Source organism: Gallus gallus, chromosome 8 (genome assembly GCF_016699485.2).
Source record: "Gallus gallus isolate bGalGal1 chromosome 8, bGalGal1.mat.broiler.GRCg7b, whole genome shotgun sequence".
NCBI lineage: Eukaryota > Metazoa > Chordata > Aves > Galliformes > Phasianidae > Gallus > Gallus gallus.
Window position 1 is genome coordinate 16239971 of NC_052539.1, and position 13704 is coordinate 16253674.

The 13704-nt window shown below is 44.0% G+C and overlaps 2 long non-coding RNA genes across 5 annotated transcripts in view; one reads left to right on the forward strand and one right to left on the reverse strand.

The window, feature by feature from the left end:
• LOC121111362 overlaps positions 1–5082 on the reverse strand; it is a 25126-nt gene extending 20044 nt beyond the window's left edge. The window contains exons 1-2 of the long non-coding RNA XR_006939966.1: positions 4986–5082; positions 877–4599 (exon numbers count right to left, since the gene is read on the reverse strand). This is a non-coding gene — a long non-coding RNA (uncharacterized LOC121111362). The remainder of the gene's footprint in view (positions 1–876; positions 4600–4985) is intronic.
• On the forward strand, positions 618–13280 carry LOC121111363. Of its 4 annotated transcripts, none has more exons than XR_006939965.1 (7): positions 618–1885; positions 2385–5580; positions 7743–7876; positions 8374–8463; positions 9643–9740; positions 11456–11617; positions 12476–13229. It is a non-coding gene; the product is annotated as an uncharacterized LOC121111363 (long non-coding RNA). The 4 variants fall into 4 exon arrangements; XR_006939963.1 differs by having other exon boundaries at positions 2385–5338; positions 12476–13205; XR_006939964.1 differs by having other exon boundaries at positions 2385–7876; positions 8355–8463; positions 12476–13280.
• Positions 13281–13704: the final 424 nt, after the last annotated feature.

A 13704-nucleotide genomic window follows, 5' to 3' on the forward strand; every position in this document is an offset into this window, starting at 1 on the left:
GATGTTTCATCCCTGGAGGGGATGGGGCGCCAGGCAACCTGGTCTAGTACCAGATCTGGAGATCAGTGGCCCAGCCAGTAGCAGGGGGTTGGAACTTGATGATCCTCAGGGTCCCTTCCAACCCAAGACAATCTCTGCTTTTATGACAGGATGTAACCAGATGTATCGCACTTCCCTATTTGCCACCACTGTATCCTTATGACAGCTTCCATCAAGATGTTCACGCTGAGCTCCCCTTTAAGTTCAAGCTGGCAAAATAGTGAGAAAGATCAGATAGACCGATATAAAAACCAGAGATGATGGTGTAGAACGTGTGACAGAGTATGGAAAATTTAAAGCAATACATTAAGCAATCAGTTGAGTTAAGACATCCAGTAAAAAGATGAAGGCAAATAATGAAATTTCAGTTTATGTCAAGGCTATATGTAAATAAAATAAAAACCAATAAAGTTTTTATGTCAACATTTTAACCGCATGATATGCAATAACAGCTGCGTTACAAGGCATCTTAGATAGTTTTGGAAACCACAGAAGCCTCTAGCATCATAAACGCATCATAAAAAACAACAACAACAACCACCCTGTTAATTTTGTTAGAAGCGGAGGCGGTGAGAGCTCCCCACTGACAGCAGCCCGCGCGGTGAGCGCTGAGGATTCGCGTTACGCGGCACAGAGCAACGATACGGAGCGAAGGAGTCGTTTCCAGCCGCAAGAGCAGCCCTTCCGTCTGTCCTCAGCGCTGCAGGTACGAGAAGGGCCGGGCAATGTCCGTACTCCCACGGCGAACCTGCGCTTCCTCAGCCGTACCTACGACCGCCAACCCACGGCTCCCTCGGAGGAGCCGACAGCAGCCGCCCCACACCGTCACACACTCACCGCAGCTCCAACGCCCGCAGCTCCCCGGCCCGCACAGCACCGGCCCCCATCACCGGCCCCGACGGCCGCCCCGTGCCCACGTCACCGGCGCCGGGTGCCGCGCTCGGCCGCTCGCTGAGGGAAGGGCCGGTGCCGACCGTTTCGGCGTCGGGTGGCGGTGGGGGCGAGGAGGGGAGGCTGCGGTTACCGCCGTTCCGCACCCGTCGCTTTCCTTCAAGGGGAAGAAGGGCTGGGCGAGCGGAGCGGGGGCCATCCGTCCGCCTTTATGCGGCGCTCGCCCGACGCGATGACTTCGGCGGAGTGGGAGGGCGGCGAAGCTGAGGCGTGACGACGTGATCGCGGAGCTCCGCTGAGGGGGAGAGCAGCACAGAAGCAACGAATGGCCTGGGGTGGAAGGGAACCCGAGGTTTTTCCTGTAGGGGTGGAATGGATGAAGAGGCTCTAACCAGTGTTTCTTTTCAATGAAAGATCATTTTATAACCAAAAACCCAATTTAGAAGTGAATTAGAGGAAGCAGTTCTACTACTGCTTTAAGCTTCCTTTTATTCTCTCCTCTTGTTCTCAGAATCTCTTTAGATGAGCAGTAAATGGTTTCATCGCTACTTGGGAAAACGCTGAGATGAAGCAAGCATTTCCATCCATGCAGAACTCACGGTCCCTCCAAAATGTCACCCATGTGTTATTTGGGTCAGCCACACACCCAGCGCTGAGGTTCCTCCTCTGGAAGTTTCACTTCATCCATTCAAAGTCACCACAACTCTTGGTTCCAGCAAGGACGTAACAAACCATGGACAGCAGTATAGGACTGCCAAGTAGTCTTTGAAGAAAGAATACCTAAACGTGTTTGTTTGCTTGGAGATGTTCTGGTGGCTCATTTGTAAGAAATCCAACCAATAAAAAACTTGATCAGCTCGGTTCTTAGAAATCATCTTTAAATATTCTTTCCTCCCACTTTTAAAAGCAGGGATGGCCTCGCTGAAGCCAAACAAGAACACAGAAACTGAATTAGGTGGGTGGACAGAAACTACAGCAGTGCACCTCACAGGGCCGGGAGTCCTGACCTATCTTTCATCTTTTACACACAACGAGTCAGATCTTCAGCTTGCTGCCATGAGCAATGCACACATCCTCCCATTCTTTGTATGGAAAGATGGATTTCTTTTAAGGGATTCTCCCCGCATGTAAAATTGAATATAGAATTCAACTATAAAGCAATGAAATCAGAGCTTCATGCAAAACTTTCTTTAACCAGTGCATTGGGTCAGCCTTTCCATGTTAGATGGAAAGCCAAATGCTGGATGATAACAAATAATAATAAGAAAAACATTTCAGTGAGGAAAAACTGTATTCTTTTTGAATGCAAACATAATGATAATGATAAATACTGATCTGTGGCACAGGACCCAAAGAGACCTTGTCCTCACAACTTCACACAGCCATTCTCTCATCAGCTCTGAGCCCATCTGCCCGTGTAACTCAGAAACCATTCTGTTTTCCTTTTCCTGTAGGTTCGAGGACAAATATCCCTTTTTGGGCAACTTCAGCTTTGGATCTCCCTCCTGCATGCACAGATTTTTCTCCAAGGAAATGAATGCCCCTTCAGCAAGTCGGAAGAAAACCCAAATCCCTCTTTGGGTTCCAAATCCAGAAGCGTTCGATTCCGGAATCCTGAGCACTGTGAAACAACCGACCTGCATCCACCTCAGGGTCTCCTGGCACAGCTCTTCCGCCGCGTTAAGCATCAGTCTGCACACTCCCGTCGTTCCGGCAGAGGGCGATATAATTAAGCCGTTTATTAAAGGCTCTCCAAGGCGATCGCCGTAGCTGGCGCTTACAGAGCTCCCCGGGTTTTGTTGTTGCTCCGCGTCTGTGTTCTAATGCCAAATGTTTCCAACTAAATCTTGTTTTGATCCCAGAAAAGCTCACGCTGCTTATTGCTCTTCTTACCGCACAAACACTCAGGCACAGTCTCAACATCTGAAAATATCTCTATGGAGAAATCAAGATATAACCCTCTCTGCCACCATTTTTTTTTCTCTTGTTCTCAGCCATCCACTTGAGTGTAAACGTTACACTGTGCCTCACACCCCTAAGAAACCTTTACATTAATATGTAGTTTTAAAAGTCTCAGAGGTATCTCCTGAAACACATTAATGTCAATTGGGAGGAAATCAATTGAGAGTTCATGATAAGTGCTCCCTAATTCTTCCTATGGCTTTGCTATTCACCCACTCATCTGTGCAGGTAGACATTCACATGCATATGAAATGAAAACTCACTTTCAAAGTGTAACAACAGGAAACCTGCACTGAGATCACTCATAGGAAAGCTTTATTTTACAGTATGCAAGTTTATGGATCATGAGAGATCACAAAACGTTTGTAAAGACTATCCCAGTGATGAGGCTCTGTGGTTTATTTACTGAAGTCTCGGCACACATACAGTCATGCGTCCTTAGAAAGATAACCGAATCTCCAAGACAAGAACAGAACGGCCACCAGGCAGATTCCATAAAACCTCACAACAATACAATGAACTGCATTAGAGATTCATAACTCATTGAAGGAGCAATGCTCCCTCCTGAGCCATAAAACCAGTCAAGATAACACCAAGAGCAGATGGTAAGTCTGACAGTGAGATTTCCCTCTCCTCAAGCATGAAGAGAGGAAAGTATGAAACACCTGTAAAGTATATTGAGAGTATGGCTGGCACAATGTCACAGCAAAAGTGCCAGGTGGGCTCATTGCAAAACAGCTGTATTCATTTCTTGTCCCCTTTGTAACAAGATTCATATGTGGATGGAAATGCTTAACAAAGTGATAATGAATCTCTGAACGTTTACATAATCTCCATCAGTGCAAAGACTGGCCCTGTGCTAACAGTAATTCACTGCAGTGTAAAAAAAAAGTTATATTCTTTTCACTGCATTTGGCATTTTGAGCTCCTTACGTATAAAACAGCTACTGTATTTCCTATGTACGTTGACTGTGGATGGCTTGTGCAATAACAAGAGACAGCAATTACTGCTATATATCAAGTGTCCACAATGAGAAGACAGTCCCTGCTATCACGTTCTTACACAGAACAAAGTAGCTAATGCTTAGTTACTATTTACATAAATATACACACTAACATGTATATATATATATACACACACACACAGTATCCAACACAACACCAGGCTCAGCTAATAGCTTTTCCAAAGGCATTGTGATATAACAATGTAATAGCCATATACAAGGGCTGCTCCAGAAGTAATGCCTCCAACTGTACTGAGTAGCATCACCAAAACTCTGCTTTCCTGTACTGTACAGCAGTAAAAAGATGATATACTGCAATGAGTTCAAAGATCAGAGAATGCCATCTTAATTACCAGGTTGGAGGGACCGATTCATCAAGCAATATCAAACTAATAAAGATGCATAGCTTTGCCTAAATAAGACTATTACAGGAAGACTAAATAATCAAACACACAAACACCTCATCATCAATAGAGATCTTAATTAAAAAGTCAATATTTGCATATCTTAAGCACACTGTGGCATCACAGATCATGACATTTGCTTGAAACAAGATGTGTCATTAAAACGTAGAACTACACACAAACACCAAAAAGAATATCACCTTAGCATTAAAGAAGTGGTAGTATAGTTCTGACTGTTACTGACCTGCAGCCGCTCAGAGCAAATGGTCACACAGCAGTGCTCCATGCTTGCAGGAACACTGTAAAAAGCAATGGCTCCAACTGAATTTCAGATACCAATTAAATTTTACTTTCCTTCTTAGGAAGAGGCACAGCATACACTCGAAAAGGCCATCCCATTTTGAGCAGTGCAAAAAGCACTTCATACAACAAGGCTGTACCAAGGCAGAACATTCACCAGCAATTCAATGTAGTCAAGGACAAAACTAAAGGAAATCTTCCAAGGTGCATGCCAAAAGAAAAAAAAAAGCCAACAAAAATAATAAATAAAACCCACCATGAACCACTGCCAAAAGATCCCTTTAAATAGCTAGGGAAAAATGGAAAGACCTTACTCTACTTTTTTCCTCTCCGTCTCTAACACAATACTCCAAATTTCAACACACAAAAGGTGACGAAAACATACCGCGTCCCCGGAGGCTGCTTGAAGTCCGCCTGCCGCCTTTCCCTCACAGCACTCAGCTTCTGCCACACCTCAGCTCTGAGGTGAACACCTGTTGCCCACTTTCCTGCCCATGGGCCTTATATAGGTTTCCCTGCCGCCCAGCAGCCAATAGCAGCTCAGAACGCCGCTTTCTCTTCCCTCCGCTTTCTCTTCTCACCTCCGCCTTCCCGCCCTTTCCAGCTGAAGGGGGACGGGTCGGGCTGGAGTCACCTGAAGGTCACGGGCCCCTCGCAGGCATTGCCGCCCGTCCCCTCAGAGCTGAGCCGCCTCACAGGTGGTGTCACCTCACGAACCACACCCTGGCTGAGCTGAGGGTGGGCAATTCATTTCTTCAGTTCCAGTGTTTCTTTTGACAGTCTCATAAGCATTAGGCATTCCTTCCAGAGCAGTAACGTCCACAAACGCAATTAAAAATACATATATTTTTAATGAATTCTGCCATTGATGCCTCACATCTGCCCTGCAGGCAAAATCCCTTCTGAGCTCAGACATATCATTACAGAGAGAAAAGGGTGAAGAAAGCTGATGCCTGATGTGTGAGGGCTACAATTTATTTGTAAGTTCAAGATGCTCTTGTTTTATGGAGCTGCTTGTATTCTGTCGTTTATTTACACACCCTGGTTGGAAATGCTCACCTCAGTGCTATGCACTGCAGTGAACGTTTGCTAAACTCATTTCCTTCTGTCCTTGGCTGCGTTCTTTCTCACTGTAACAGCATTATGAAATAGGGCTAAGAAGGATACAAAATGATGGGTCCACAACCTTTTGTGCCCTGGAACAACTTTACCTCTTTAACTCCCAGTGCACTACTTGATATTATGATGTGAAATACCGATAGCAAAAAATCATGACAAGGGATTAACATGAAAGAGCACACAGGAGGAGCAATGATAGAAACACACCTAGGTATTGCTCAGGATCTTGCCGACTTCACTCAGTTTTAGATGTGTTTTTGCCCTGGAGTAGCCAGAACATTTTTCAGGATCAGAACAGTAAGATGACTGAGGTAGTAGAACCATCATCTGTAGCAGAACTGCCAGTTTGTATTCACTCATGGATCCTCTGCTTGGTCGCCTCTAATAGGCTTTAAATTTTATTGACCTTTCTAAAAGCTGCATTCTAGATTGGATTTGGCAACAACTGATAGAACAAACTGACTTTGATATCTTTGATGGTAGGTGTAATCACCATTAATTACAAATGGTGAGTTATCACAAAAAATCTGCTTACATACGTTATCTGGAGAAACTTGGGACAAGAAATGACAGGGAGGCTTGTAAATCTAACACCTGTCATTTATTGTCATCTGTGCTAGCTATTTGGAATGTCACAGTTGTCTTCACACTGAGCAGTGAGTTCGCACTCCTGCGCTTCTCACTCATGGATCAATTATTGTCTAGATTAGATATCTTCCTGTAGAACACTTTAACTCCCTTCTGACCTGTATGCATAAGGGGTTTCTTTTTTGTCCATGAAGGGCTAAGCATACAGGTTTTGTCCTAATACTGCAATCAGCAGCAGCTGGAGTCTGATTCACTTGCCCAAAGTATTTCTGGGACTAGCATCCCACTTTCAGCTTTGTAAAATGATCATGTTGTCATGGGTTGACTGCAGGAAGCTGCTGAGTACCACATATATACTTGCTCACTCACTCTCCTCCACCCCCCAGTAGGACAGAGAAAAGAAGCTTCCTAAAAACCCTCCCTCTGTATTTATTGTTGAGCATAATGTTATATAACATAGAACATCCCTTAGGTCAAACTGGGTCAGCTGCCCAGGTTATGGCCTCTCTTTTCTTCTTGCCCATCCCCAGTTTATATGCTGAAGGAGGTGGGCAGAACAAAAAAATAGAAAGTCTGGATTCTGAGGAGTACTTCTCAGCAGCAGCCAAAACACTGGTGTGTTATCGACACACATTTGGTCACAAAGGTGAACTTTAGCACCATATGGGCTACTGCGAAATAAATGAACTCCAGTTCAGCTGGACTCAGAACGCAGGTGTGTTTAGACTTCAGCAGTTAGGAGCTGGAGTCTCAGCTGTTAAGGTCTCACCAAGAGACCCAGTTGAATTTAACTGAAAACCAGGAATAGGCCATAATAATAATAACAGCTAAGAAATAAAATAGCAACAATGATTATTTATATATCTAAGAGAAAATATTTTTGTTGACCTTCCCAGTAATGAATTATTCACCACTCTTGTTCTATAATATCTTTGAGATAAAAGAAGGTACAGAAGGGGAAAAGAAAGTAATTGAAATTCCACACATTTTTCATCTCTGTCATCTCTACACACAGCCACTCTATCAGCAACTTCTTTTCACCCATGCAAAACAGACTGCACAATTCTACTTTACTTCAAATTCCTGTGTGGCTTCACACAGCAGGTTATGACACAAAGCCCCCGCCTGTAAAATCATATAACTGTAGGCAAAAATAAATGCATCTCTTTGACATTCAGGCACAGAAACTGGCAAAATACAAGTAAATTTAAAAAGAAAAAGAAAAAGGAAGAAACCAAACCTAACAGCAGCAACAACAACAACAAAAGCCAAACAAACAACAAAAACTAAAAGTGAGACATCCACTGATAAGAGCAAACCTGACACCCTTAGAAGTGTTTATGTCCTGTGTTTTGGCTCTTCTACCAATTAAACATTAAAGCTGCATGCACAGGTTTTGGCAGATTGCCAAGCTGCTCTCTATCATCTTTGAAAGGTCATGGAGAACAGGAGAGGTCCCTGAGGACTAGGAGAAAGCCAGTGTCACTTCAGTCTTCAAAAAGGTCAAAAAGGAAAAGCCAGGAAACTACAGGCCAGTCAGCTTCACCTCTCCCTGGATGTCATCTCCAAGTAAGTGTAAGAAAAGGTTATCAGGAGGAGTCAACATGAATTCAGCAGGGTGAAATCACATGCTGGACCAACCTGGTAGCCCATGATGTAGATGAGGAGAGAACAGTGGACGTTGTCTATCTTGATGTCCACGAGGCTTTTCATGTCACCCATAGCACATCTGTGGATAGGCTTAGGAGGTGTGGGATAGCCAAGTAGACAGTGAGTTCTACTGAGAAGACTGGAAGAGCTCAGAGTGTTGTGATCAGCAATGCAGAGTCAAGTTAGAGGCCTGTAACTAGCGGTGTTCCCCAGGGATCGTTGCTGGGTCTGATCATGTTCTGATGTCAGTCTGATCATGTACTTCAATGCCATTTCTTCACTAATGCAGGGTTAAATGTACAGAAAGAATAATACACTCCTAAATTTAAATAGTAAGAACTTAGGTCTTGCTTTCAAGAGAGATGTCTTTCACTGCAGCTGAATTTCTGATCCATAGTGTTTCCTGAATTTGGTAGAGCTTCCTGAGCTTGAAGGCAGGTGCGATATCCTGAGAGCAGAAAGGCATCGACTGTCTGACAGAGGAACTTCTGGTTTCCTGTTCTAAGGTTAGTTCACTGAGAATTATCTCTGCTTTCTAGCTAGATAACTCCAACTCGGAGTTGCTTCTCGGTGAAACCCTTCACATCAAATCTCGGTAAGTCAGTTCCTGTGAACGTTCATCCCAAACTGAGAACAAATGCAAACGTGAGCAACAAAAATGTCCTATTCTGCATTTACTTTTTTAACAAAAGAAATATAACTGCATTTGGATTCTACCTTGACATTACATGTTCGCATATAGTATAACACTGTGTTAAGGTACGTTTAATAGTAACCCGTGGTGGCCAGGTGGATAAGTTGATGGTGAATCGGCAGCGTGCTCTTGTGGTGATGGACGCCAACTGCATCCTTGGCTGCCAAAGTTGTATCAGTTGGCTTGCCAGAAGTGTATCAGTTAAGGTAGAAAACCTTGCTTGATGAAACCTTCACCACCCTCAGAGATCCAAGATGTTCTCATTGTGCTTCATAGGTATACATCTGGTTAGCATTCTGAAGTCTGCCAGGAATAAATACAGAGAACTGCGCATATCCAGGAAAACCAGGCTGCTTTCTTATTTCCAAGCAGGGGTGTTTTTTCTGTGACAGGACACAGGAGGACATTGTTTCATTCTGTGCTACACAGCTGGGGGCAATGCACAATGCAGATGCTCCCCGACTATGTATCTGTGGTACACGATTCAGGATAAATCTGGCTGAAATTGGGTTAGTATCTGCCAGTGCTGCGCTCTGCCCTAATTATTATGTACTTAGTGAGTGATAATTGTGCTAAAAATGTCCCCATCGACAAGCGTGTTGTTTTTGTATTTTCTTACTCCAGTGCAGCGTAGTCAGAGTTTTGTATAGCTGCACAACTGCACAAGTATTCTAAGCAGCTCTGTAAGCCTTTCCAGGAATAAATACGATATGCTAATAACCCCAAGAGAAATAAGTTCACTTGTGATAATTAAAATTGTTTTCCAACTTTTTACAAACACTCATTATCTATGTGTACACTCTTCAGTATTTTTTTACAGCCTGTGCTTCTTGAGAACTAGTGAAGAATTCAAAGCAGAAGAGGCAAAAGAACTTTTTTTAAAACATGATCACAACTTTTCTCTCTATTAAAGGAGACAGTTTGGGTCCGTTTGAGGTGTTTTTGCTTTTCTAAATTATTACCATTATTTCTCTATTTTTCTGTATTCTAGGTGCTTCTCTGTGGATTCACAATGAAAACCAAGGGCTTGCACTTGCTGCCCCAGGCCATGGTATCGATAAATTGTACTTCGATGGAAAAACAATCACGGTACAGTTTCCTCTTCATAAATCTAGATGAGACATTTCTGTAGGATCTCCTTAAATCTGTATGTGTGAGTGCAATACTGTGCAGTAGCAAAGCTCAATCTGTCCAGGTGGGGCACATAGAAGAAGATAATGCAGCCAGTGCTGCAGAGTCCTTCTCTCTGTTTCTTAATAGGATATCCAAGAATCCTTCAGCAATAATAATCTATTCTTGCAGCAACTGTGTGTTGGCAAATGGGCCTGTGAGCACACATGGTCTGACTCAGCAGTGTATCTGCAAGAAAAAAAAAAGTTTTCAGCTTCTGTCCACGTTTGAAAGGCTGTACTAGAAAAATAGGAAACAGAAATGTAAGAAAACCAGTATTATCATACTGCATCTATCACCTACTCGGAAAACAGCGATCACACAGAAGCTTCAGAATAGTAGTCAAAACTAATAAGTACTTAATTAGCTAGCCAGGCACAGCATGATTTAAAGGCTGCAATGCAGCTAAAAGCACCACAACATCATGGGAGTTTGGCATCGGACTGTGAGATACATGTGAGTTCTTAGCAAAGAAGGAGAGCATTTATATGTTTGTGCATTGCCATACTGGAACTAGATGATCTTTGGGGTTCCTTCCAACCCAAGCCATTCTATGATATGCCATGATACTGGAAAGCACATACATAGCAAAAATCTGTACCACAATGTTGTTATGTCTGATTGTTTTACATTTGAAATGTTTTTTTACTGTTCCCCACCTGAGTTTTGAACCAGGGCAACCTGTTGAGCATTCGAGCACACAAGCAGCTCCAGGGAATTAATTACATAGTTGAAAGGAAGGAAAGAAAAGGGGCTATATTTTAAGTGCTTCAGTAGATTACGATCTTACAGTGTGCTCCATTCTCAGCTGAGCTTATGGTATAACAGCATCCCATGGAGGAGGGAGGAGAACAAGCGCACTGCCTCTGTGAACCTGATGGGAAGGACTTACTCGTTACCTGGAGATGACTTTCATGTGTCCAGCTGCATACTAACTGTCATTCTTCTATGTGTCTTTGTCATGAATACCTGGCATCAGACTTGCTTTAGATATATGTGCAGTACACAGGCGTGCACACAACAAAATCCACACCATTGCTAGTTACCGCACTATGCGTTCCCCTCCAACATATGGTGAAAATGACTGACATTCTGAGAATAAAGCTTATATGTGGCTCATTTAGCCTCTCACACACTTGTAACTTATCCTGGGAATCCAAAACGAGACAAGTATTACCAGCTGGCAGCAGTGATCCTTGCTCTCTCTGCAGCAATTTTGAGTCTGAACGATGGTGGTAATGGTGTAATTCTTTAGCTTTTGTTTGGAAACACCCCTCTCTTCTTTCCACTGTTGAATACTCACAGCCTTTGCATCTGGTTTTGGGGCTATTCAGTGAGCCAGTTCACTTTGCAAAACATTCATTAGAATGTGTTCCAGACTGTTTCTCCATGTCAATCTAGAAATTAAGCCAGCTACAGTTGAAATTATCTTTCAGTAACTCCATATCTGATGAGCTGATTTGAAAAGCTTATCAGTCAGTGATGCAGTGCTGCTTTGCTTATGATCAACATTCAGTCTTTATAAAGGCAATTTGCTTGCGAACGTGAGCCATCGTTGGCAGATGGGTCAGTCTGGGGAGATTTGAAGATTTTGCACGTAAGAACATAAACGACCATCAGTGATTCTGTTCCAGCTTGTAAACTGCATCGTTCATTCGTGAAGCTTGAGAAGACGGTTCAGCTGGCGGGTGTTGATTCCAAGTGCTACTCTACAGAGCCTGTGCTGCGCTGTGCAAAGGGATGCTCTGCTACCAAGACAACTCCAGTAACTGTTGGCTTCCACTGCCTCCCAGCTGGTAAGTCCACAGAAATCCTCCTGAAAAGGAGCTGCACAAAGGCCCAAGTAGGTTGTGCTTTAACTCCATTATTACACTTGAAACACGGCAATGGTCTAACATATCCACAGGAAGGCATGAGCTTACTGCTCTACTGTCTGAAGAACCTTCCTTGTTTTCGTGAGTATGTAGAACGTTCTTGAGTGAAAGAAAGATGTCCTTCTGTTGCAATTGGACTGCTTTTCATGGCAGTGGCATTTCAACTCTAAACCGATCTCCCCTTCATGATACTTAACAGGGTAAGGAGAGGGTAAGAGCACAGACAACGTGTGACTCAGCTGTTTTGCAGCGTGTGATGATTCAGGATCACGTTCCACACCATGACACAGTGATCCTCATCTTGTATGTTTGCACTTATCACTGCCTTTGGGCATAATCCTGTTTCCCGGAGCTGATCTAGGCTGTAGAAGGGCAGGTGTGAACAGGATTCCTGCCCATGGGTGTGGTGATATGGGAACATATCCCTTCTACAAGTAAATTGTAGATTTGAAGAGATCAGATTAGATAGATATAGATTATATTGACTATATGTTTGTGTGTGTCTTCAAAATGTGTTTTCCTTTAAGACCACAATTTCTTTTTCTAAATGTATTATTAATAAAATTCTACATGGAAGCACTGGATTCCAATGTAGAAATGATTTATTAATCAATGGGTTTCCTGGAACACCTCAGCTTGACTTAGCCAAGTATAAATGTGGATGACAGCAAGGAGAAGCCAAGCCTGGTTTAATTAATGACGAGTGCACATTGAATGCCGTACCTTGCAAAACTGCTTCTAAAGCACGCTGCTTGCTTTCCATTTCTTGTTCATCATCAGATTCAGCTAACAGCCTGACTGACAAACAGATGAAGTACAACCAGAAGTCAGAAGACATGCAGGATACTGTTGATGCACACACAGAGTGTTCATGTGAGAATGAGGAGTGCAGTACATGAAGCGGTACGTTGCAGCACTGGAGAAGACAGAAACATTTTCATTTTTATTGTGTGGTGTAAGACACCATCTTAAGTCACATCTTAAGAAGCAATAGAAATGTTAAATTAAACACTTAAAGATGTGTGGAATTTTCCCTAGTAATTTAAAGTATTAAACTTTATTATTATAGAAACTATTCTAATTGCCTATAATTATCTGATTTCCTAATAAACTCATGCATGGAAAAACCGATGAAGGCTTCCTTCTTTCTCTGACTGTGGCAAGAGGATGTCTGCATTGCTTCTCTTCACCCCACGTTTTGTAGACTCGAGGCTGTGGCAGCCTGCGGTGTAGATGTACATCAGGCAAGAATCTGTGTCAGGCCCCACCTGTGGTATGGGTTGTGTGGATTGGCAGAAGCTGCCTACCAGGCTCCAGCTTGTTTCCCCTGTGCTTCCTTCCCTGCTGCTGAGATCCTGGGCACCACAGTAGGAGTTGGTTGGCTCTGGGTGAGACAGCACCCTCTGCAACAGCAATACTGTGAGGTGCTCCACAGTGACGATGTGATGGGCCTGTACTGTCGTAGGGAACAGACTTCAGGAGTGAACCTGAACCTCAAGCATATGGACAAGGGTGCTCTGTAGGAAGCAGGAAATGTGACATTCCTGACACACTGCACACAGAAGCTGGTGTGAGTCAAGAATCTCTGAGCAGACCTGGGGTGCAAAGCCCGCCCATGGCAGGTCTCGGTGGGCATGGTGGGCATGGTGAGGGCTGTTCAGCACGAAGGGCACACACCTGGGCAGTGGTGGAAAGGCTGTCAGGGGCTCTCAACCCAGGCATCGGGGCTTGTGGGTGCTAGGAAGTCCAGGGAAGCACAGCCCTGCCCAGAGCCACATCCAGCACACCAGAGCTTCTCACAAAGGAAGGCTGCTGGCTCCTCTCCTCAGCCAAAGCTGTGGTGTGGCCTCTGCCCACCCTGCACTGTGGGCACTGTTTGGAGCTCCATGGAAATGCTGTTCATGGCTGCTCCTGGGCACAGCTCAGTGCCCATGGAGCTGCTGACAAGAGAGCCTGCTCACAGACCCGCTTACGGAAAGGGTCAGGGAGAGTGGTAGCTGGTGGTTGGC